The sequence below is a fragment of the Loxodonta africana genome, chromosome 17, assembly GCF_030014295.1.
Source record: "Loxodonta africana isolate mLoxAfr1 chromosome 17, mLoxAfr1.hap2, whole genome shotgun sequence".
NCBI lineage: Eukaryota > Metazoa > Chordata > Mammalia > Proboscidea > Elephantidae > Loxodonta > Loxodonta africana.
In genome coordinates this window covers 4,516,737-4,539,739 of record NC_087358.1, presented here as the reverse complement: position 1 = coordinate 4,539,739, position 23,003 = coordinate 4,516,737, and the positions used below count along the sequence as shown (strand labels likewise).

At 40.6% G+C, this 23,003-nt stretch overlaps 1 protein-coding gene across 1 annotated transcript in view; it reads left to right on the top strand.

Moving 5' to 3' along the window:
• PDS5B (PDS5 cohesin associated factor B) overlaps positions 1 to 23,003 on the top strand; it is a 205,264-nt gene that overhangs the window by 14,094 nt on the left and 168,167 nt on the right. The gene's annotated exons all lie outside the window — the stretch shown is intronic.

Genomic DNA, 23,003 nt, shown 5'->3' with positions numbered 1-23,003 from the left:
TTTCCACCCTGGGTTTCCCGTGTCCATTCAGCCAGATCCTATCCCTTTCTGTCTTCTCATCCCACTTCTGGACTAGAAGCTGCCTGTTTAGTCTTTTGTAACTACTTGAACTAAGAAGCACACTCATCATGAGTATTATTTTATACTTTATAGCCCTTAATCTTTGAAGAGTTGGCTTCGGGAATGGTTTTAGTTCTGGGTTAACAGAGATACTGGGGGCCATGTCTTCTGAGGTTCCTCTAGTCTCAGTCAGACCATTAAGTCTGGTCTTTTTATGTGAATTTGAGTTCCGCACTCCACTTTTCTCCTGTTCTGTCAGGGATTCTCTGTTGTGTTCCCTGTCAGGGCGATCATGGGTGGTAGCCGGGCACCATCTAGTTCTTCTGGTCTGATGCTGATGGAGCCTCTAGTTTATGTGGCCTTTTCTGTCTCTTGGGCTGATATTTTCCTTGTGTCTTTGGTGTTCTTCATTCTCCTTTGCTCCAGGTGAGTTGGGACCAATTGATGCATCTTACATGGCCGCTCGCAAGCTTTTAAGACCCCAATGCCACTCACCAAAGGGAGATGCAGAATATTTTCTTAATAAACTTTGTTATGTCAATTGACCTAGATGCCCCATGAAAGCATGGTCCCCAGATCCCCCTCCCCTGCTGCTCAGTCCCTCAAAGTGTTTGGTTTTGTTCAGGAAACTTCTTAGCTTTTGATTTAGTCCAGTTGTGCTGACTTCCCCTGTATTGTGTGTGGTGCTTCCCTTCACCTAAGATAATTTTTGTCTATTATTTAGTTAATGAATTTCCTTCTTTCTCCCTCCATCTCCACCCTCGTAACCATCAAAGAAAGTTTCTGTTTTTTTTAAATAATTTTTTTGTGCTTTAAGTGAAAGTTTACAAATCAAGTCAGTCTCTCACACAAAAACCCATATACACCTTGCTATACACTCCCAATTACTCTGCCCCTAATGAGACAGCCCGCTCTCTCCCTCCACTCTCTGTTTTCGTGTCCATTTTGCCAGCCTCTAACCCCCTCCACCCTCTCATCTCCCATCCAGGCAAGAGATGCCAACATAGTCTCAGGTGTCCACCTGATTCAAGAAGCTCACTCCTCACAAGCATCCCTCACCAAACCATTGTCCAGTCCAATCCATGTCTGAAGAGCTGGCTTCAGGAATGGTTCCTGTCCTGGGGCAACAGAAGGTCTCGGGGCCATGACCACCAGGGTCTCTCTAGTCTCAGTCAGACCATTAAGTCTGGTCTTATGAGAATTTGGGGTCTGCATCCCACTGCTCTCCCGCTCCCTCAGGGGTTCTCTCTGTGTTCCCTGTCAGGGCAGCCATCGTTTGTAGTCGAGCAGCATCTAGTTCTTCTGGTCTCAGGATGATGTAGTCTCTGGTTCATGTGGCCCTTTCTGTCTCTTGGGCTCCTAATCGCCTTGTGTCCTTGGTGTTCTTCATTCTGTTTTGATCCAGGTGAGTTGAGACCAATTGATGCATCTTAGATGGCCGCTTGCTAGCATTTAAGACCCCAGACACCACTCTCCAAGGTGGGATGCAGAATGTTTTCTTAAAAGATTTTATTATGCCGATTGACTTAGATGACTCCTGAAACCATCATCCTCAAACCCCTGCCCCTGCTACGCTGGCCTTCGAAGCATTCAGTTTATTCAGGAAACTTCTTTGTTTTTGCTTTAGTCCAGTTGTGTTGACCTCGTCTGTATTGTGTGTTGTCTTTCCTGTCACCTAACGTAGTTTTTATCTCCTATCTAGTTAGTGAATACCCCTCTCCCACCCTTCCTCCCTACCCCCTCTCATAACCATCAAAGAATATTTTCTTCTCTGTTTAAACTATTTCTTGAGTTCTTATAATAGTGGTCTTATACAATATTTGTCCTTTTGCAGCTGACTAATGGCACTAGAAAAAAAAAAAAATTTCACTCAGCATAATGCCTTCCAGGTTCCTCCATGTTATGAAATGTTTCACAGATTCCTCACTGTTCTTTATCGATGCGTGGTATTCCATTGTGTGAATATACTGTAATTTATTTATCCATTCATCTGTTGATGGGCACCTTGGTTGCTTCCATCTTTTTGCCATTGTAAACAGTGCTGCAGTAAACATGGGTGTGCATATATCTGTTCGTGTAAAGGCTCTTATTTCTCTAGGAAATATTCCAAGGAGTGGGATTGCTAGATCATATGGTAGGCCTATTTCTAGCTTTTTAAGGAAGCGCCAAATCAATTTCCAAAGTGGTTGTACCATTTCACATTCCCATCAGCAGTGTATAAGTGTTCCAATCTCTCCACATCCTCTCCAACATTTATTACTTTGTGTTTTTTGAAATAATGCCAGCCTTGTTGGAGTGAGATGAAATCTCATTGTAGTTTTGATCTGCATTTCTCTAATGGCTAATGATTGTGAACATTTTTTTCATGTATCTGTTAATTACCTCAGTGCCTTCTTTAGTGAAGTGTCTGTCCATATCTTTTGGCAATTTTTTACTTGGGTTGTCTTTTTGCAGTTGAGTTTTTGCAGTGTCATGTAGATTTTAGAGATCAGACGCTGATCGGAAATGTCATAGCGAAAAACTTTTTCCCAGTCTGGAGGTAGTATTTTTACTCCTTTGGTGAAGTCTTTGGATGAGCATAGGTGTTTGATTTTTAGGAGCTCCCAGTTATCTAGTTTTTCTAATACACTTTTTATGTTTTGTATACTGTTTATGCCATGTATTAGGGCTCCTGATGTTGTCCCTGTTTTTTCTTCCATGACCTTTATCGTTTTAGGTTTTATATTTAGGTCTTTGATCGTTTTGAATTAGTTTTTGTGTGTGGAGTGCGGTATGGGTCTTGTTTTATTTTTTTGCAGATGGATATCCAGTTATGCCAGCACTATTTGTTAAAAAGACTGTTTTTTCCCCATTTAACTGTTTTGGGGCCTTTGTCAAATACCAACTGCTCATATGTGGATGGATTTATGTCTGGATTCTCAATTCTGTTCCATTGGTCCATGCGGATACTTTTACTTCTTCCTTACCAATTTGGATGTCCTTTATTTCTTTTTTCTTGCCTTATTGCTCTGGCTAGGACCTCCAGCACATTGTGGAATAAGAGTGGTGATAAAGGACATTGTTATCTGCTTCATGTTCTCAAGGGGAATGCTTTCAAACTCTCTCCACTTAGGACGATATTGGCTTTGTATAAATGCCCTTTATTATGTTGAAGAATTTCCTGTCTATTCCTATTTTGCTGAGCGTTTTTGTCATGAATGAGTGTTGGACTTTGTCAGATGCCTTTTCTGCATCAATTGATAAAATCATGTGGTTGTTGTCTTTTGTTTTATTTATGTGATGGACTACATTGATTGTTTTCTGTAATGTTGAACCTTCCCTGCATACCTGGCATGAATCCCACTTGTTCATGGCGAATTATTTTTTTGATATGTTGTTGAATTCTATTGGCCAGAATTTTGGTGAGGATTTTTGCATCCATGTTCATGAAGGGTGTTGGTCTGTAATTTTCTTTTTTTGTGGTGTCTGTACGTGGTCGCTATGAGTCAGAATCGACTCGACGGCAGTGGGTTTGGTTTTTTTTTGTTTACGTGGTTTTGGCGTCAGGGTTATGCTGGCTTCATAGAATGAGTTTAGGAGTATTCTGTCCTTTTCTACACTCTGAAATACTGTTAGTGGTACTAGTGTTGTCTTCTCTGAAAGTTTGGTAGAATTCTCCAGTGAAGCCTTCAGGGCTGGGGCTTTTTTTTTTGTTGTTGTTGGAAGTTTTTAATTACCTATTCAGTCTTTTCTTTTGTTATAGGTTGATTTAGTTATACCTCTGTTTGTTTTAGTTTAGCTAGGTAGTGTGTTTCTAGAAATTTGTCCATTTCCTCCAGGTTTTCAAATTTGTTGGAGTACAGTGTTTCATAGTATTCTGATATGATTCTTTTAATTTCAGTTGGGTCTGTTGTGGTATTGCCCATTTCAGTTCTTATCTGGGTTGTTTGTTTCCTCTTCTGTTTTTCTTTTGTCGGTTTGGCCAGTGGTTTATTAGTTTTGTTGATATTTTCAAAGAACCAGCTCTTGGTCTTGTTAACTCTTTCACTTGTTTTTCTATTCTCTATTTCATTTATTTCTGCCCCAATTTTTATTATTCGCTTTCTTCTGTTGCTGTTCTCTATTTGTTCAAGTTGTAGGGTTAGTATTTTGATTTTGGCCCTTTCTTCTTTCTGAATGTGTGCATTTATTGCTATAAATTGACCTCCCAGCACTGCTTCTGTTGTGTCCCAAAGGTTCTGGTAGACTGTGTTTTCATTGTCATTTGATTCTGTGAATTTTGTTTATTCCATCCTTAATTTCTTCTATAACCCAGTAGTTTTTGAACAAGATGGTGTTCATTGTCCCTGTATTTGATTTTTTTTTTCTTTGCTTTTTCTGTTATTGATTTCTACTTTTATGGGTTTATGGTCAGGAAAGATGCTTTATAATATTTCGACGTTTTGGATTCTATTAAAGTTTGCTTTGTGGCCTAATATGTGGTCTGTTCTGAAGAATGTTCCGTGTACTTTGGAGAAGAAAGTATACTTGGCTGCCATTAGGTGGGGTGTTTTATATATGTCTGTGAGATCAAGTTGGTTGATTGTGGCATTGAGATCATCTGTGTCTTTACGGAGCTTCTTTCTGGATGTCCTGTTCTTCACTGAAAGTGGTGTGTTGAAGTCTCCTACTATTATTGTGAAGGTGTTTATTTCCCTTTTCAGTGCTATTAGGGTTTGTTTTATGTATTTTGGAGCCCTGTCGTTGGGTTCATAAATATTTATTATGGTGGTGCAGTAGTTAAAGCGCTTAGTTGCTAACTAAAAGTCTGCGTAGTTCGAACCTACCAGCCACTCCTGGGGAGAAAGATATGTGTAGCAGTCTGCTTCTGTAAAGATTTACAGCCTTGGAAATCCTATGCGGTTGCTGTGAATCAAAATTGACTCGACAGCAATGGGTTTGGGGTGGTTGGTTTATATGTTGTCAAGTGCTGTTAAGTAGGTTTTGACTTGTATCCACTCTCTGTACAACAGAGCGAAACACTACCTCGTCCTGTGTCATTCTCGCAATTGTTATGCTTGAGCCCATTGTTGCTACCAGTGTGTCAGTCCATGTTGTTGAGGGTTTTCCTGACTCTGCACTTTTACCAAGCATGATGTCCTTCTCTAGGGGTTGATCCCTCCTGAAAACATGTCGAAAGTCAGCGAGACTTAGTCTCGCCATCCTTGCTTCTAAGGAGCATTCTGGTAGTACTTCTTCTAAGACATATTTTAAAGCTTATTTTTAAAAAAGAAAAGCTTAAATTTAAGGAGCTAAGCATCTACCTGAAGAAGCTACAAAAAAAGCGGATTAAACCCAAAGTAAGTAAAGATAATACTCAAGATAAGAGCAGAAGGCCCAGAAAACTTAGAAAAACAGAGGTAAATATTAAGGTAACCACAAATGAAACTAACAGTCTTACATATCGAAATAAAAAAGAAGAAAAACATAAAGACTCAGCAAATACAAAATCAACTACCACGAAAAAGATGAAAGGAAAATACATAAAGAAAAATGACCTAGCACAGAAAATCAAGTAGAACAAAGAAACTCAATAACACACACAAAAAATACATCAGAATGACAGCACTCAAACTCACACCTATCCATAATTATGCTGCATGCAAATGGACTAAACGCACCAGTAAAGAGACAGAGAGTGGTAGCATGGATTAAAAAACACCATCTGCCTGTATGCTGCCTACAAGAGACATGCCTTGGACTCAAAGACACAAACAAAAGAGGTCTTTTATAGCAGATTTGCCCAATGCAATGTGTCTTTTGATTTTTTGACTCCTTCCTTCATGGGTGTTGATTGTAGATCCAAGTAAAATGAAATCCTTAACAACTTCAGTCTTTTCTTTGTTTATCATGACGTTGTTTATTGATCCAGTTGTGAGGATTTTTGTTTTCTTCATGTTGAGTTGTAATCCATCAGTAAGTGCCTCAAGTCCTCTTCACTTTGAGCAAGCAAGGTTATATTATCTGCATAACACAGGTTGTTAATGAGTCTTCTCCCAATCCTGGTACCACATTCTTCTTCATATAGTCCATCTTCTCGAATTCTTTGCTAAGCATACAGATTGAATAAGTATGGTGAAAGGATACAACCATGACGCATACTTTTCGTGATTTTAAATCACGCAGTATCCCCTTGTTCCGTTTGAACAGCTGCCTCTTGGTTTATATACAGGTTCCTCATGAGCACAATTAAGTGTTCTGGAATTCCCATTCTTCTGAATGTTATCCATAGTTTGTTATGATCCACCCAGTCGAATGCCTTTGCATAGTCAATAAAACACAGGCAAACATCTTTCTGGTATTCTCTGCTTTCAGCCAGGATTCATTTGAAATCAGCTTTGATATTCCTTGTTCCATGTCCTCTTCTGAATCCTGCTTCAATTTCTGGCGGTTCCCTGTCGATATACTGCTGCAGCCGTTTTTGAATGGTCTTCAGCAAAATTTTGCTTGCGTGTGATATTAATCACATTGTTCTATAATTTCCACATTCGGTTGCGTCACCTTTTTTGGGAATAGGGATAAATATGGATCTCTTCCAGTCAGTTGGCTGGGAAGTTGCCTTCCATATTTCTTAGCATAGATGAGTGAGCACCTTCAGTGCTATATATATATATATTCATTCATTCATTCAACCCAAGTTTCATCTGCTATTATTCTCCTTTAGCTTGAGCTTCCCCTAATGTTGCGTGATGTACAAGTTTAGTGATCAGGTGTCTCAGCTTTCCCTTGTTTGAGTGTCTTTATTTTACAAGAATATTTTTGAGAGATGTAGAATTCTGGGTTTGACAGTCTTTTTCTTTAATCGCATTTGTCTTCTGGTCTGTTGTTTCTGATGAGAAGTCAGGCTTTCTGTCACTTTTTTTGCATGTAATGTGTTTAGTTTTACTTTTGCTGCTTTGACGGTGTTCTCTAACTTTAATTTTCAATGTTTGACCTGTAGTTATTTTTTTTTTTTAGTTTATTGTGCTTGGAGTTTGCTGAGTTATTTGATTTGTAAGTTGATATTTCTAATCAAACTTGGGACATTTTAGCCATTATTAAATAAGTATTTTTTCTGTGCCATTTTCTCTCTCCTGTCCTGAGATTCTAATTATACATGTTACTCTTCTGTTGGTCTCTGAGTCTCTGTTAATTTTTTTCCCTTTTTTTTTCAGATTGGATTATTTCTACTGATCTGTCTTTAAGGTCACCAGTGCTTTTTTCTGCTGTTTCTAGTATGTTGTTAAGCTCTTTTTCAAATCATGTATCTTTCATTTCTAGAGTTACATTTGATTCTTTTTTAGCCATTTCCATTTATCTGCTGAGATTCCCCATTGTGACCATGTTTTCCTTTAAGTCTTTGAACGTATTTATAATAGTTGCTTTTATAGTCTTTGTTAATCCCATCATCTGGATTACTTAGTGGTCTTTATCTGTTGACTGTTTTTTCCCCCTTTGACACTGGTTCACATTTCCTGTTGCTTTTCATGTGTAGAATATTTTAGTTGTGTAGTGAACATTGTAGATAAGTGATATCTCTTACTTTCTCTTTGTTTTGCTCTGAAGAGTATTTATTTTTTGTTAAAAAAAAACAGTTAAATTACTGTCTGATTATCTTGAACTTGCAGAGGCTTGGTCTTACACTTTTTAAAAGGTGGGTTTGTCAAGCTGAAAATGTTTACTAAATTCCTCTATTTGGCTAAATTCAAACTTCAAGCTTTGCAGTGGGCAGCAGCTAAGCTCTGCTGAGTCCTTTCAGCTTTCCAGTTATCGTTTTCCGCTGGGCTCCTTGGAATCTTTTTTTTTCCAGTATTGAATTGTGTTTTTTTGTTGTTCTTTTATTGTACTTTAGGTGAAAGTTTACAGAACAAACTAGTTTTGAATTAAACAGTTAGTACACATATAGTTTTATGACACTGGTTGCAAACCCCATGACATGTCACCACTCTCCCTTTTTGACCTTGGGTTCCCTATCACCAGCTTTTCCTCTTCCCTCCTGCCTTGTAGTCCTTGCCCCTGGGCCAGTGTGCCCCTGCTTTAGTCTCGTTTTATTTTTTGGGCCTGTCTAATCTTTGGCTGAAGGGTGAACCTTGAGGGTGACTTCATTACTGAACTATAGTGGTGTCTGGGGGGCCATACTCTTGGGGTTTTTCCAGTCTCTGTCAGGCCAGTAAGTCTGGTCTTTTTTTTGTGAGTTAGAATTTTGTTCTGCATTTTTCTCCAGCTCTGTCTGGGACTCTCATGGAATCTTTCTTGAGCTTATGCAGTTCAGGGATCAACAAAGAATTTGAAGGTATTTATATTAGTTTTTGAGGCTTCCCTGCTGTGGCTCTTTCCAGAATTTCCCCCCTGAATTTCTAGCCACTCTGTAGCATTGAACTTCAATAAAACTGCAGTTTTCTGCTTGACTTCTGCCTGCCTTGTGTTGCTGCAGACTGAGAGTGTCCTCATGGCAAAAGCTGTATAAATGAGAATGCCCCCTAGGGCACCTCCCTTCTTTCAGTGGTCAGGTCTTCAGTTCCTGCCTGCTCTTGCTTGCTTTCCTCTGCCTTGAAATCATTTGATAAGTATTTTGTCCAGTGTTTATAATTGTTACCTGTGGAAGTTCAGTTTGATAAGCTGGATGACTGCTGTTCCACCACTATGAGAGCTCCTCACAGACTCATTTTCACTCATTTCAAATCGATTTTTAAACACAGTTGCTGACTTAACATATACCTTGTTTTAGGGTTACATGTTTTGAGAATTAGGTAGAGGTTAATGTAGGTAGCTTTAGTTACATACACTTGGATTGAATAGGTAGTTATTTAGTGGAAAGCCGGGAGCTAAAGGATGTTCATAAAGGCTGGTGAAAGGGACAACCATGTTTATACTATTGTCTTTTTCCCGTTGACTTTGACCTTTACTTCTTTTTATATTTTATTCTGGGAAAAAGTACTAAATTGTAAATGTCTGAACTGCTTTTGTCTCAAAATACGTGCTCATGATCGTGCTGGTGCTGTTTAATATCTATAAATGGTCCACTGGGACTGGCTCAGGTCTCAAGGACCCTTTAGGACATTCTGTAAACATTTGAGTTGCTGGCTCTGACTTAAGTTAAACCGATTAAAACAAATTTATGACCAAGAGGGAGCTATGTGAATTCATTTTTACAGATAGCACGTAAATCTTCTGATAGATTTATTGCTTTGTGGTCCTTGTACAAGTCTAGCACCGAGCATAGCCTAAAAGCATTTATTAAAGTGTATTGTTATTTAATTGTTCTCTTGAATTGGGAGGGTGCCTGTTTTGTTGTTTTAATATAAATAGCACTGTAAGAAGGGAAATTTTAAAATTTGAACTTACTCCTTCGGAAAATAAATACATTAAAAACATAATGTTTTTTATTTAAATCCTTAAATATTTTTGTGAATGGAAGGAAAGCTAGGTGCATCATAACCCCAGTATGTTATATTTGACTTTTCTCTGTAATTGAGGGTTACGTGACTTAGAGAGGAGACAGGTAGACCCATTCAGTCCTTTTCAGTAGCAGCCTAACCTGGAATTACATTTCCATGTCTGTCAATTAGGGTTTGTTTAGAGAAGCAAAACCATTTTCAGTAAAGGATTTGTTGTAGTGACTGATTTTTAGCAGCTGTAGGAGCTGGTTGTGTACTCGTGTGTCCAATACCAGGCGTGCACTCAGCCGGCAGGCGCTTGGGGAGGGAAGTATGAGCGGGCAAGGTTAAACGGGGACCTCCGAGGAGGACTGGAAGTAGGAGCGGGCAAGGTTAAACGGGGACCTCTGAGGAGGACTGGAAGTAGGAGTGGGCAAGGTTAAACGGGGACCTCCGAGGAGGACTGGAAGTAGGAGCGGGCAAGGTTAAACGGGGACCTCCGAGGAGGACTGGAAGTAGGAGTGGGCAAGGTTAAACGGGGACCTCCGAGGAGGACTGGAAGCTGGTGACGAGGAGCTGAGCCCATACGCATGAACTTGAGCCCGCGCTGTGCTTTCACTGCTTCTAAGCCTACAGCTTTGATGGTGTGGGGAACCTTAGGAGGCAGGGGTGGTGCCCTCCACCATGGAGCCATTAGCAAACCTGTTCCAGGGTTATTTGATGAAGCTAAAGAAGGAGGTCCAACGAGAGCTGGAATAGCTGTGGTGGGTCTGGCTGCTGCCTTAAGAAAGTCTGGTATGAGCTGGAGGAGCTGTGGGCCTAGCTGCTGTCCCATGCCGACAAAGTTGAGCAAAAACAGCCATGACAGCAGCAGTGCCAGACTGTACGCACATAAACACGACTGCTGCTTCACTTTGCTCTCCAGATTTCATGACAGCTTCTTTTGAGGCCAACTCTAACCCACAGCCGTGCAGGGAAGGGAATTTTGAGAAATGCAGTTGCAACCTGGCTAAGGTGAAGCTATTACAGTCCACCCCTTGTCAACTTGGTATATACACATCTCTTTAAACCATATCTAACCTACAAAGAAAGACAATTGAAAAATCATATTCCTGCTGAACATAATAACACAGGTGTTACTTGTTCAATTGATAACACACAAGCCTGCTACTTAAAAGAGGATATAAAGTTCCTTTATTCATTTTTGGTTGGTGTGCAGTTCTGTTTTAGCTAAGCCACATTTGCCACTTGATATCCTGTAAATTAAATCCTGAGATCTGAGATGAGCTATTAGATGGTTAGAGAATGGCAGATGAAAAACAAATTGGTTAATAGCTACACAAGTTTTTTTAATGCCAAAATAAGTACATTTCTTATATTTTATACCAAAAATAAGAAATACCCTTAACTATTAGAATTCTCATTAATGCTACCAGTTGTAGCTGGTATCTGTGATTACCACCTTTCCATGTTGTCTCTGTCCTTGGCAGGCACCTCCGCTAGTTGTGTCTTCTTACCTTGTGGGGTGACCTAAACTTTCATTCCTTAAGGGTCTAGGCCACTAATCCTGCCCGGATTGCCTCCACTAACTTTAGTCACAGTTCCTGGGAGTACCAAGTAGTGTCCCAGAGGGGACTCTTGCATTCCACACATTCTTCTCACTAGCATTGTGTGTTTAGCAACCTATAGTTGCTTGATAGTTAGGTCTGTCTCCCCAGTCATTCTATAACTCCCTTCTTTGCCTGTTGAGTCATTGGCATGAAGAGCCCAAAGTGAATGGGTGGCAGTTTCCCCTTTTAGTTTAATGGAACCACTGCTGTGTCCCTGGATGGAAGTATGTCTCTCACGGGAACTGAGATCTCTAGATTAGCAGAACCTAAAGTTGCAAGGATGGGAAGCAAAAAGGAATAAAAAATTAAGATGAAAGAAATAACATGTTATGATTACTCTGAATCTGGAGGTTATAGGGTAGTGATTAGGAGGGTGAACTTGGACTCAGACCACCTGGGTTCAGAATCTCAGCTCTGCCACTTACGTATCGTGTGTTTCAGTTAGCTATTGCTCTGTAACACCCTCCCCCCTGAAAAAAGAAGGAAAGAAACAACACAACTCTGAGTATTTATTATTGACTGTGAGTCTGTGGATGAGCTGGGTGGCTTGGATCATCTGGGCTAAATTTGGCTGGTTTCACCTGGACTGATTTCATCTAGGCTCTTTCATATATGGGCAGCTGACAGGTTGGCTGGGAGCTGGCTGCTCCAGGGTGGCTTCTCACTTTTCTAGTGGTTGGCTGGATGTCTGTCCTGATGATGGGGTGACTGAGGCACACGTCCTTTATCATTCATCAGACTAGCCTGGGCTTGTTCACACGGTGGTGGCAAGATTCCAGGAGAAGGAGTGAAATTGAGCAAGACCTCTTAAGGTCTAGGCTTAGAACTGGTGCGATGTCACTTCTGCCACGTTCTGTTCGCTAAGGCAAGTCATAAGCCAAGATTCAACATGTGGGGAAATCAACTTGGACTAGTGGTGCAATGGTTGAGAGCCTGGCTGCTAACCAAAAGACCGGCAGCTCGAGTCCACTAGGTGCTTTGGAAACCCTGTGGGACAAGTTTTACTCTATCCTTTAGGGTCACTATGAGCTGGAATCGACACCACAGCAGTGGGCTCAGTTTCGTTTGGTTTTCTTGATGGGAGCAGCTGCAATGTATTGCTAGGGGTATAGATACAGGGAAGGATAGAGAACTGGGGCCATCTTTATAATCATCCTACCATACAACGTGCCCTTGCATAGACTGTACGTCTCTGGATCTATTTCCTAAATTGTAAAAATGGTGAGAACAATGACACGTGCTTAAAGATGATCTTGAGGATTAGATAAAATAACCTAGTGGCTGATGTATGTTATTAAATTCTCAGTAAATGTTGTATTTTAACTCAATCGGTGTTTTGTAGCTGTGATTAAATCCTCGTCAGGATCTAGCGATACTGTAGTTATGTCCTCATAGCTGAGGAAACTGAGTTGTTTAAGTTACAAATGTGCTGAGGTTGGTGGGAGACCCAACATTTGAACCATGAGTTTTTGTTTGCTTTGAAAATCTGATTTGTTCTTGTGAGAGCCAGCACACACACACACACACACACACACAAAACCCAGTGCCGTCGAGGCAGTGATTAAAAATGTGGGCTCTGGAGCTAGACTGACTGCCTGAATCCTTAGCTCTTTTTAGTTTAGGTCTTTCATCTTTTTTGAGTTACTTTCTGTATATGGTGTGCGGTATGGGTGGAAATCATTCCGCATGTAGATAACCTGTTCTAGCACCATTGTTGAAATCACCATTTTTCCCTCATTTAATTGGCTTGGCATCATTGTCAAAATTCAATTGACCATAAATGCGAGGGCTTATTTCTGGACTCTTAATTCCAGTCCATTGGTTTATGGTATCTATCAAGCCAGAACTACATTGTCCTGATTAATGTAGCTTTGTAGTAAGTTTTGAAATCAGGAATTGTGAGTTCTCCAACTTTGTGATCTTTTTCAAGATTATTTGGACCATTCTGGGTCCTTGAATTTTCATATGAACTTTAGGATCAGTGTGTCTGTTTCTGCAAAGAAATCAGCTGGGATTCCCATTGGACTTTAATAGTTTACTCGTCTGTCTCTTAAATGTTTATCTAGTGACTGATTTCTTGTAATAATCCTGTGAAGTAGATAGAGTAGGTGTTACCATCCTTATTTTACAGAAATGGAAACATTCTGAATGGTTAAGTGGGTTGTCCGAGGCCACAAAAACCCTTTGACTTTTGACTTCAACTGTCAGGTTCTTTTCACTGTACTTACTTGGCTCACTGGGTCATCTTCCCATTTCTTCCTCTAGGAACCTTGTTAGGGGCCTTGTGAGCGTTTCTCTAAGACAGTTATTGTTCAGGGCTCTCCGCTAGAGATCGATTTGGCTTAATGGATTTGTCACTTTTTTTTCTATTCATGTATGTACAAAAAAAATGCACAAGTTGTAAGTGGACAGCTTTATGGATCCCCACAAACTAAACATGCCCATGTAACCATCATCCAGAAACAGTAATACCAACACCCCGGAAGCCTCCCTTGTGCCCTCTTCCAGTTGATAGTCCCCCAAAGGATAACATTATCCTCATGTCGGACATCATATGTAAGTTGGGCCTGTTTTTGAACTTTATGTAGGTGGACTCATGCTGCGTCTAGTCTTCTTTGCCTGACTTCTTTTGCTGAATGTGATATTTGTGAGACTCGTCTACATTGGTGTATGGGGTAGGATAAGCAGAGGTACTCCTGTACTTTTATTATTAAATTACTGTGTGTTGTTTTTGTTTATTCATTCTGATAATTGAGTTAATCACTTAATTATATTATCCAAAGCTGAATTGAGATTTGTAGGGGTGAGAAGTTTGATAAGATGAGTAGGGAGATGCCTGGTGAACAAAGGTGGTGAAATGGGCTGCTGTGACGATTTGTTACACGAAGCCTTTGTATTGAATCATTGTGAGTAGACAGCTGCTACAGGGACTGACTGCACTTGATTACTTTGTATCGGTTCTGTAATTTTTAGTTCTTTGTGTCATTTTTATAAGGAGTATGATGAGAAAGTCTGAGCATGTTAAAGACATGAGTTGAACTTTTGTTCATCGTGGTGCAATGAAAAGAGCGTGGGCTTTAGGATGAAGTCTGGAATTGAGTTCCGGTTTGATCACTTACAAGCGTTACGGCTGTGGGTTGTGGACATGTCGCTTCCCTTAACTGTCAGCATGGGCATCATTTCTGTTGTCCTTTTTTTCACACATTCTTTCTGGACAGGGGTTTTTGTTCCTTGACACTCCAAACGTCCACATGGATAGAGTGGGTACTGTTGTCTTGAAGTTGTCTAAGTGGAGATGCTCTAGCGTTTTGTAAGTAAGTTTAATATTTGCACTTTACTTGTGAAAAAAAAAAAACAAAACACTGTTTATCAAAGTATCAAAGACGTTTCTTCTCTCCCTGATTTGCTCTGAGGGATTTCAGTCAATCAGGAATAGTAAGTGGTTTAATTTAGACGATTCTGTGCTTATTTTCCCTTTTACTTATTAATGTACTGTGGGTTCTGTACAATTGATCTGTTTGCCTGTCCTCACTATCCTCGCTGCTTTAATTACTCTAGCTGTTACAAGTCTGACTACCTGCTAGGGAAAATCCCCCCATTCTGTTTCTCGTAGGAGTCTTGGTTCCTTGCATGTTTACGCAATTCCAGAATCTGCTTGCTAAGGTTTCTGAAGTGCCCTGTAGAATTTATAGATCTGTAGAGTAATTGAGGGGAGAATTGACAACTTTATGATATGGACGTAGTATAATATCTATCTAATCATTCAAATTTTCTTTAATGTTTTTTAGTAAAGTGTTGATTTTCTTCATGTAGGTCTTAGACATCTTAGGCTAGATTTAAGAATGTAACTTACAATATGCTTTCTAATTTCAAATTATATTCATAGCTGGTTTGCCTGGTGTAGGGAAATGCAATACAGTAGGTTTTTTTTGCATACTCGTGGTGCAGTGGTTAAGCACTCAGTTGCTAACCAAAAAGCCTGTTTTGAACCTACCAACCCACCAGCTGCTCCGCGGGAGAGAAGACCTGGTTATCTGCACCCATGAAGATTTACAATTCTACTCTGTCATACAGGGTCACTACGAGTCGAAATAGACTGCACGGCGCATAGCAACAAAAGTGTTCACCTTGCTAAGTTCTTAATTTCCCAGTGCTTTTAATGCTGTGAGAAATCAAAGTTATTGGGGCAAATTCAACTTGATCCTGATATAGCTACATTGGCCAGCATAGTAACCGTTAGCCGCATGTAGGAATTTATATTTAAAATAACTAAGATTCAATAAAATAAAAAATGAAGTTCATTAGTTCTCTTAGCCACATTTTAAGCACTAAATATGGCCATTTTACAAATTATTTAAGCACATGATTTGGCCATTGTACAAATTATAGAACATACCTGTCATCGTGGAAAGTTATGTTGGATTCCACTGTGAACAAGCTATCTTTTTAAATACATTGCTAGAATTATTTGGCTAATTCATCTATATATGTTTGCTCATGAGTATTTTTTGTCTAGTATTTTCTGGTTTTCATATAATTTTTACTAGTTTCATAGAAAAAAAGGGGAAATATTCTCTTTGTTTCTGTTCTCTGGAAGACTTTATATTAGATGTCATTATGTTCTTGAAAAGTTTGTAAAAACTCATCTAGACTGATGATTCTTGGTGGGAAGATTTTAACTCAGTTTCTTTAATTATGGTCTATTCAGATTTTCTCTTTATTCTTGAATAAGTTTCATTTTTATTTTTCTAGGAGTTTATATTATCTGAGTTTTCAAATTTATTGTTATAGAGCAGAAGTCAGCAAACTGTGACCCTCAGGCTGCCTGCTTCTTTTGTTAATAAAATCTTATTGGTATACAACCACACCCAGTCTTACTTAAAAAGCCCGGTTGCTTAAAAAGCCCGGTTGAGTAGCTGTACAGTGGTTGCTTAAAAAGCCCGGTTGAGTAGCTGTACAGTGAAGGTAAGAGCCTCAAGCCAAAATAATTTACTATCTGGTCCTTTAACAAAAAGCTTGCCAGTCCTTGACATAAAGTGTTTTTAAGAGCTCGGCTGCTAACCAAAAGGTCAGCAGTTCGAATCCACCAGCTGTGCTTTGGAAACTCTGTGGGGCATTTCTGCTCTGTCCTTTAGGGTCGCTATTAGTTGGAATTGACTTGACGGCAACAGGTTTTTTAGTCTCTGAAGGGAGGCTTGGTGGTGCAGTTGGTTGAAGTGCTTGGCTCTAACTAAAGGCTGGCAGTTTGAACCCACCAGTGGGATTTCAGTATCTGAATTCAGTGGTGTACTCGTCTCCCTCATGGTGCTTGATTTTCTTATGTGTTTGGTGGTCCTTGAATAGGGCTCATATTTTGTTGAGGTTAATATGTGGCATTTTTTTTTTTACCCTTCACAGAATATGTTGTTGTCTACCTGGGACCCTTGTGGAGTTAGGGTTTAGTGACGGAATGTCAGTTTAGCTGGCCCTCTAGTAGCTGGCATGATGCTGCTGTGGGTGTGCCCTCTGGTGTCCCTCTGCATGCGCTGCTCATGCTCTGGTCTCAACTCACCTCCCTTCTGTGGGCATAGAGGAGTGGGGAGTGTGGGAGTGCAAGTGGGGCATGAAGGGTCCTTGTAGGTTTTCCTGACTTTCTGTCAGCTCAGCAGTGTGATAACAGTTTCTGTTGGATCTGTTGGGCTCTTCACAGTATACTAAAAATACGGGTTTTCATGCAGTCGATGTCAACTCACGATGACCCCATGCGTGTCAGAGTAGAACCGTGCTCCATAGGGTATCCAGTGGCTGACTTTTCCAAAGTAGATCACCAGGCCTGTCTTTCGGAGGCACCTCTGGGTGGTCCTGAACCTCCAAACTTTTGGTTAGCAGCCGAGTGCATTACTGTTTGTACCACCCAGGGACTAGTCTACATACTGGATGTGGACGTTCAGTTGTTTTAAAGCTGTATTTGTTGTGGGCTTCACTGCTTCTGTTGATATTTAGTTACATTCCACCCCCCTCCCCCTTGGACTGCCATTGAGTTTTGAGTCCCAGGAATTACTTTTCACAGTAGCGTACTTTAGTTTATGGACACAGTATCTCTCCACATTCCACTGAGAGTACTAATCAAAAAAATTTTTTAAGTTTTCTTTTGTGCCTTTCTGTGTTAACTATGTTATTTGGCTTGGTGCTCTGATTTTCTGTTTGTGCACGTCCTGTGGACGATCGGAGTCGCCTGATACGCTTATTGATTTATGCTTATGCAGTTATATTTACAAATGGAATTGTAGATTAGTCACTGTTGGTGGCTGGTGTGGGCTTCTTCAGCAGTTGTACAGGTTATGATCGTTTTCTCTAGGCGAACCCTCCTGAAGGAACAGGTAGCTGTAGTTCTCTGTGTGGGGGCCACTCCTGGTGTGGTAAGTGGACTGAGACAGGCTTCAAAGTAGGATTCTTTTTAGGGTATGTGGGCTAGGAGCATAATGGCAGGGCTTGTGTCTTCCATGAACAAGACCAAGGGCATTTGGGTCGCAAAACCCTAACTTGATTGACCTTGCTCTGTATGCCAAGCGAAGGAAGCTCAGGAGCAAGCTCTTTGGCCGTTTTGTATTGGTTTCTGGTGAACTTTGAAAATTCTGTTGTTTGCTCCTGTCAGCATCTTGCAATGCCATCGGGTTCTCTGACATGAGGTCGTTAACAGGAATTAGGAAAGGAGTTGCTGTGGAGGGAGAGTGTGTTACTGGAGGATTTTTGCTGGTTTGTTAATTGTAGTGACCCAGAGGTATGGATCACCACCCGTTTGTCAGGGTCTTTTACTGGGGTGGTGTTCCTGTCACTATGATGCTGAAATCTTCAGAATCAGTATTTCGAACACCAGCAGGGTCAGCCATGGTAGACAGGTTTTAGCAGAGCTTCCAGATTAAGATAGAGTAGGAAGAAAGGCCTGGTGATCTATTTCTAAAAATTAGCCAGTGAAAGGCCTATGGATCACAACAGAATATTGTGCAAGAGAGTGCTGGAAGATGAGCCCCTATGTTGAAGAGCACTCAAAATACAGTGTCCGCAGTGATGGACTCGAGCATGCTAACAATCGTGAGGATGGCACAGGACCAGGCAGAGTTTCATTCTGTAGTACCTGGGGTTGCCATGAGTCGTAAAATAACAACTAGGGAATTTCCTCTTCATGTCTTCTGCCTTGCTCCTTGTCTGCGCCACTTTGCCTCCTGTTTAAAGTAGAGCTTTACGTCTGCATATCAAATAAACCCATTGCCCTCAGTGGATACCAACTCATAGCGACCCTATAGGACATAGTAGAACTGCTCTATAGGGTTTCTAAGACGGTCATCTTTATGGGAGCTCTAGTGGCACAGTGGTTAAGCACTACACCGCAGTTGTAATCCACTAGCCACTCTGCGGGAGAAAGATGTGGCTGTCCGCTTTCGTAGAGATTACAGCCTTGGGAATCAGTGTTAGTGGCTAACGCTGGCACCGCTGCCAAGTTGCTCTACTTCCCCTAGTTTCTTACTGGTTCTTGGACCCCCGCTTCTCCGTCTGGTGCCCCCTCCTCAGCCTGGTGGGTTGTCTGAGTTTGGGGTGGTTTACTGACTTGACGAGGGAGGTGGGCTTTGCTCATGTCGACATTCAGCATTGTCATCTTCTAGTCTTCTGACTGCTAGCAGTTTTTCCTTAATTTTTTATTTGGCCGTTTCAGTGGAATTGGGGAAAGAGGAGAGAAGCGTTGTGGTGTAGTTGGCCGTTGTGAAATCAGAATTTCTGTTGAAAAAGATTTAATCTGAGATTTATTCTCTTGTTTTCAGGTTGAAAAATTTTGTTAAATAGAGACAAGATTTCGATCATTTTATAATTAACTCTAGTTTATGCAGAAGCAAGCTTTCCTTCCTCTCTTCCTCCTTCCCCCAACCCCCCCCTTTTTAAAATTGTTTTTGGTGTGCATGATGATGTGGAAATCTTCACAGTTTTTGGTTTTTTTATTTTTAAATAATTTTGCTCTCTCATTTCTACACCTGCCCCCTCCTCACTTTTTACCGTTTTTTTGCTGAGTTGCAGGGTTGTTGAGGTACTGGATTGCTTAGCCTGTGTTTTGTAAACTGGCTTTAACGTAGAGAAAAAATACCAAAAATCTCAGGGAATTACAAACAATAAGGATATTATTTAACGAGACTTTTATTTGGTGTATTTATGTTCTGGGTTGTGCTGTGGTGAAAAAAAGTTAGAAGACCATTGTCCTAGCCCTAGGTGATGGATTGTAACAACTGGTCTTCCCAAAGAATCCAGTATTTACAGGAGATCTTTGGGAAAGCTGAGCTACTCCAATTGAAAGTCTGGGGCAACCCTGCCCCCTTCCCCTGAAGCGCTCAGGCTCCAGTGACTGCCTTTAAAGGAGAAGGTGGGCCAGACCTGTGGTTTTAGGCTTCTCGGCACCTCTGCTTTTTTTTTTTTAAATCTGTTTTGTAATTTAGAATTTGATAGAAGATTTTGTTTGAAAAGAGGCGGCGGCTGCTAGAGCATTTGTTAGACAATCGAAGCTTTGGGAGTGAATTAACCCTTGTCTTTAAGTAAAACCAACATAATACTGGCAACATTTGGGGTATTTTTTTCTTATTTAATTATTATGCTTAATCTTTAGTTTTATCTCTTGCTTTTCTAGAAGGCACTATGATGGTGGGCAGCCTGTCATCATCCTGTGCATTTGTGGCATGTTTTCAGTCTTTGCAGTTTTTTCTCTTCTTTCCCTGTCGCCGGGGAAGAAAGGGTAAAGGTGCTGAAGCCGGTCCTGCAGCTTCTGCACGTCTGTGAGAATCCCATAGCAGTGAGCAGTGCGAGGCTTCCAGATGTTTTCAATTCATGGTGCTCTTAGTGTCTCCTCATTTTTTTTAATGGAGGCAAAAGAAATACCTAACAGTTTTTAGTTAGGTACAGATAGCTTAGTAAGTATTTATGGTGTAAGAACTACGCATACATTGAAATAAAACACATTTCTTTTTTATTCTTAAGCAGACTTACTCACTGATGCACTTGCCTGTGCGGGCTGGGCACGCCCACGTTCCCCGGCCTTGGGGTCAGTGGGCGCCACCAGCCCCCCTCCTATCCCATGTGCGTTTCTCTGCAGTACTTCGCTGTTGTCACAGCCACTGCCCCAAAACCCAGTTTCTCAAAGACATGGTGCCCTCAGGATGTAGAACGTAGACTGAACTTGAGTTGCAACTATGAACTACCTGAAGCTAGCGGTTCACCTGGCATCTGACAAACCTTGAGAATTGCTGTGTTTTCCTTGAAAATATAAAATACCCCACAATGCCTTGTGAGTTTGCTGCTGCATTCGGGGTGTCCTGAGATGTCTTGGTGCACAGTCTGGGGACTGTAGGTGTAGTGCTTTACACAGTTTATGCAGTGATTAAGTGGGTAGAGCCTATCTACATTTTATAGAAGAGAAAATGGAGTGATCTTTGTAGAAGCTGTAGGTATTCATATAAAGCTGCTCTACTAAGCTCTTCTATTTATTTGCATTTCAGAAAGCAACATGTATTTTAAAGTTTATTTCCAATTGACTTTTATTATAGTTCATTTCCTGTCAGTTTTTACCCTTTTAGAGGAAGAAGGTTTTTTTTTTTAAATCTTTGCCAGGGTGTTGAAAATAAGTATCTTCTTTCAAAGTGAAAGATAGCAAAACTGTTTTCTGTATAGAAGTTCTATCCATTGCTAGTTTGTTTTCCTGGGAATATGTGGGAAAAAGAGATAAATTAATTTGCAGATGAATAATTGCATTGAGTAATTACATTAATGGATCTGTGAAGAACAGATCATATTTAACTAATACTTTTGGCGAGCTAAATAATACGAATTCCAGACCACTGGTAGTGTGTGATATAACAAGATGATGGAATTGTAGAGTCTTAGACCTGGAAGAGATGTAAAGTGGGATGAAAATGGAGATGAGGGCTGTGTCATCTAACTGAATTCTTCTGTATCTTTTAGCAACTTGTAGTGGGAGGTAGCTGGTGGAAAAGTGGCAGGAGGAGGAAAAGAGAGAGAAATGGAGAGGGAGGTATTGATTGTGTGATTAAGTGCGTATTAAAGGCAAAGTTGCCTTTGACAGTTGAGGATGTTTGCATTCTTTGCTTCTGCAGGAGTACATAACCGTGACTATATCTGCTGCCCAGCCTTCATTTAAATTCAGTTTTGAGAAACCATGCTTATAGAGAAAAGCTCGAAGGAATAGCACTCTATACTACCTATATATAGATCATTCGTTTTCTTTCTTTAAGGATTGTGTTTTAAAAATACTTTAGAACAAATACTTTGAAATAACAAATCTCTAAGAGAATTATCTTTTTTCTATCCCAAGCCCAAATCATGCCTGTATTCAATTTGTACATATTTACAATAGGAATAATTTTATGTTCTGTATTTTCTGCTAATTTAATTCTGCACATATTTTTCAATGTTTTTAAGTCCCCCTAACGATGGAGCTTTTTGTGGTGTGTGTTGAAGTGGTGCTAGTCTTTGTGATCCTTTTACCCACAGACACGCACAGCATACACACTTGAGCAAATGCTTTTCCCATTCCTCAGCACATTACCGTAGGTTGGCCCATACTGACCCAGCCTTTTCTTGTGATGACTGCATAACATTCCCCGGTATGGACTTATCACACTTCATTTAGCTGTTCTCTTGTTCTTGTCATTTAGGGTTTTCCCAGGTCTTTTCATTATAAACAATGCTGAAATAATTAATCTCGTACATTTACGTTGGCTTTTTTATTCCTGTGAGAGAGAGTTGAAGAGAGGCCTTGTTGGGTTGAAGGGAACAGGTCATTGCGATTTAATAGATACTGTTAATACATTTCAGAAAGGTGAGAGTGCACGTGTCCAGCAACATCTGGAAGAGTCAGTGCTTTTCAGATCGTTCGCTGGAGACCTAGTTGACAAGTTGTTGGGGGTGACCATCACCCAGTTCAGCCGAAACTACACTTATTTAACCTGTTCCACACATCAGACTCGTTAGAAGAATGCGTTTTGTGATTAAAATGGGGTTGAAGAATCATTGCTTTACATAGTTTAGATTTTTTTCCTAGATCTAACTACACTGACATCACTGGCTTTTTGGCTACATCGCTCTGGCTCCTCATTCCTGTGGAATTGTTTTTACTGAGTCGTACTTTATAGCTGTTACCTGTTGCCTTCGAGTCAGTTCCAACTCATAACGACCCTATTAGGACAGAGTAGAACTGCCCCATAGGGTTTCCACGGAACAGCTGGTGGATTCGAACTGCCGACGTTAGCCTTGTAGTTGGTATCTCTGTTTGTCTTAGTCATCTTATGCCCTTGGCAGAGAGATGGTTTGTTAGTAATCTGTTAAGCGCTAGAAGTTAAAAACCCAGACATGAGGTGTGCTTCCGTGGCAGCTGCCACTCATGTAACAGAGAAAGCAGCCATGGTGTAAGGTCCAGCCTCGCCATCCAGGAGCCTTCTGATTGTACCCAGCAAGCCACTAACTTCTTTCGACCTTGGGTTCTTCACTGTCAAATAGGGGTATTAAGAAAATGGGAGCTGACACTTTCCCAGTCATCCTTCAACAAATTCGGTGACTGCTTTTATAGACTTTTAATGGGTTTCTTGATGAAAGCCGCCCCCCTCCCCACTCCCAAGAAAAGATAGCAGAGTGCAGACATTTGAGAGCCAATGTGTTGGAGCCAAGAAAATTTTGGCTGCAATTCAGAGTTTTCAGGTGTTGTTGTTTAACCCACTTAAAATATTGAAAGCAGTGTTGCTTAATTTTCTTTTTGGAGTCAGGAGCCCTCTGAAGAATATTATAAACTTTGGACCTTCTACCCAGAAAAATGTGCATTTTCACATACATGCAAACTTTGTGTACTCTTTCAGGTGGCTAGGTAGCTCATAGACCTTCTGAAGCCTATTTATGGGTTCCTTACATGAAACTTCACAAGAGCTCTGATGGC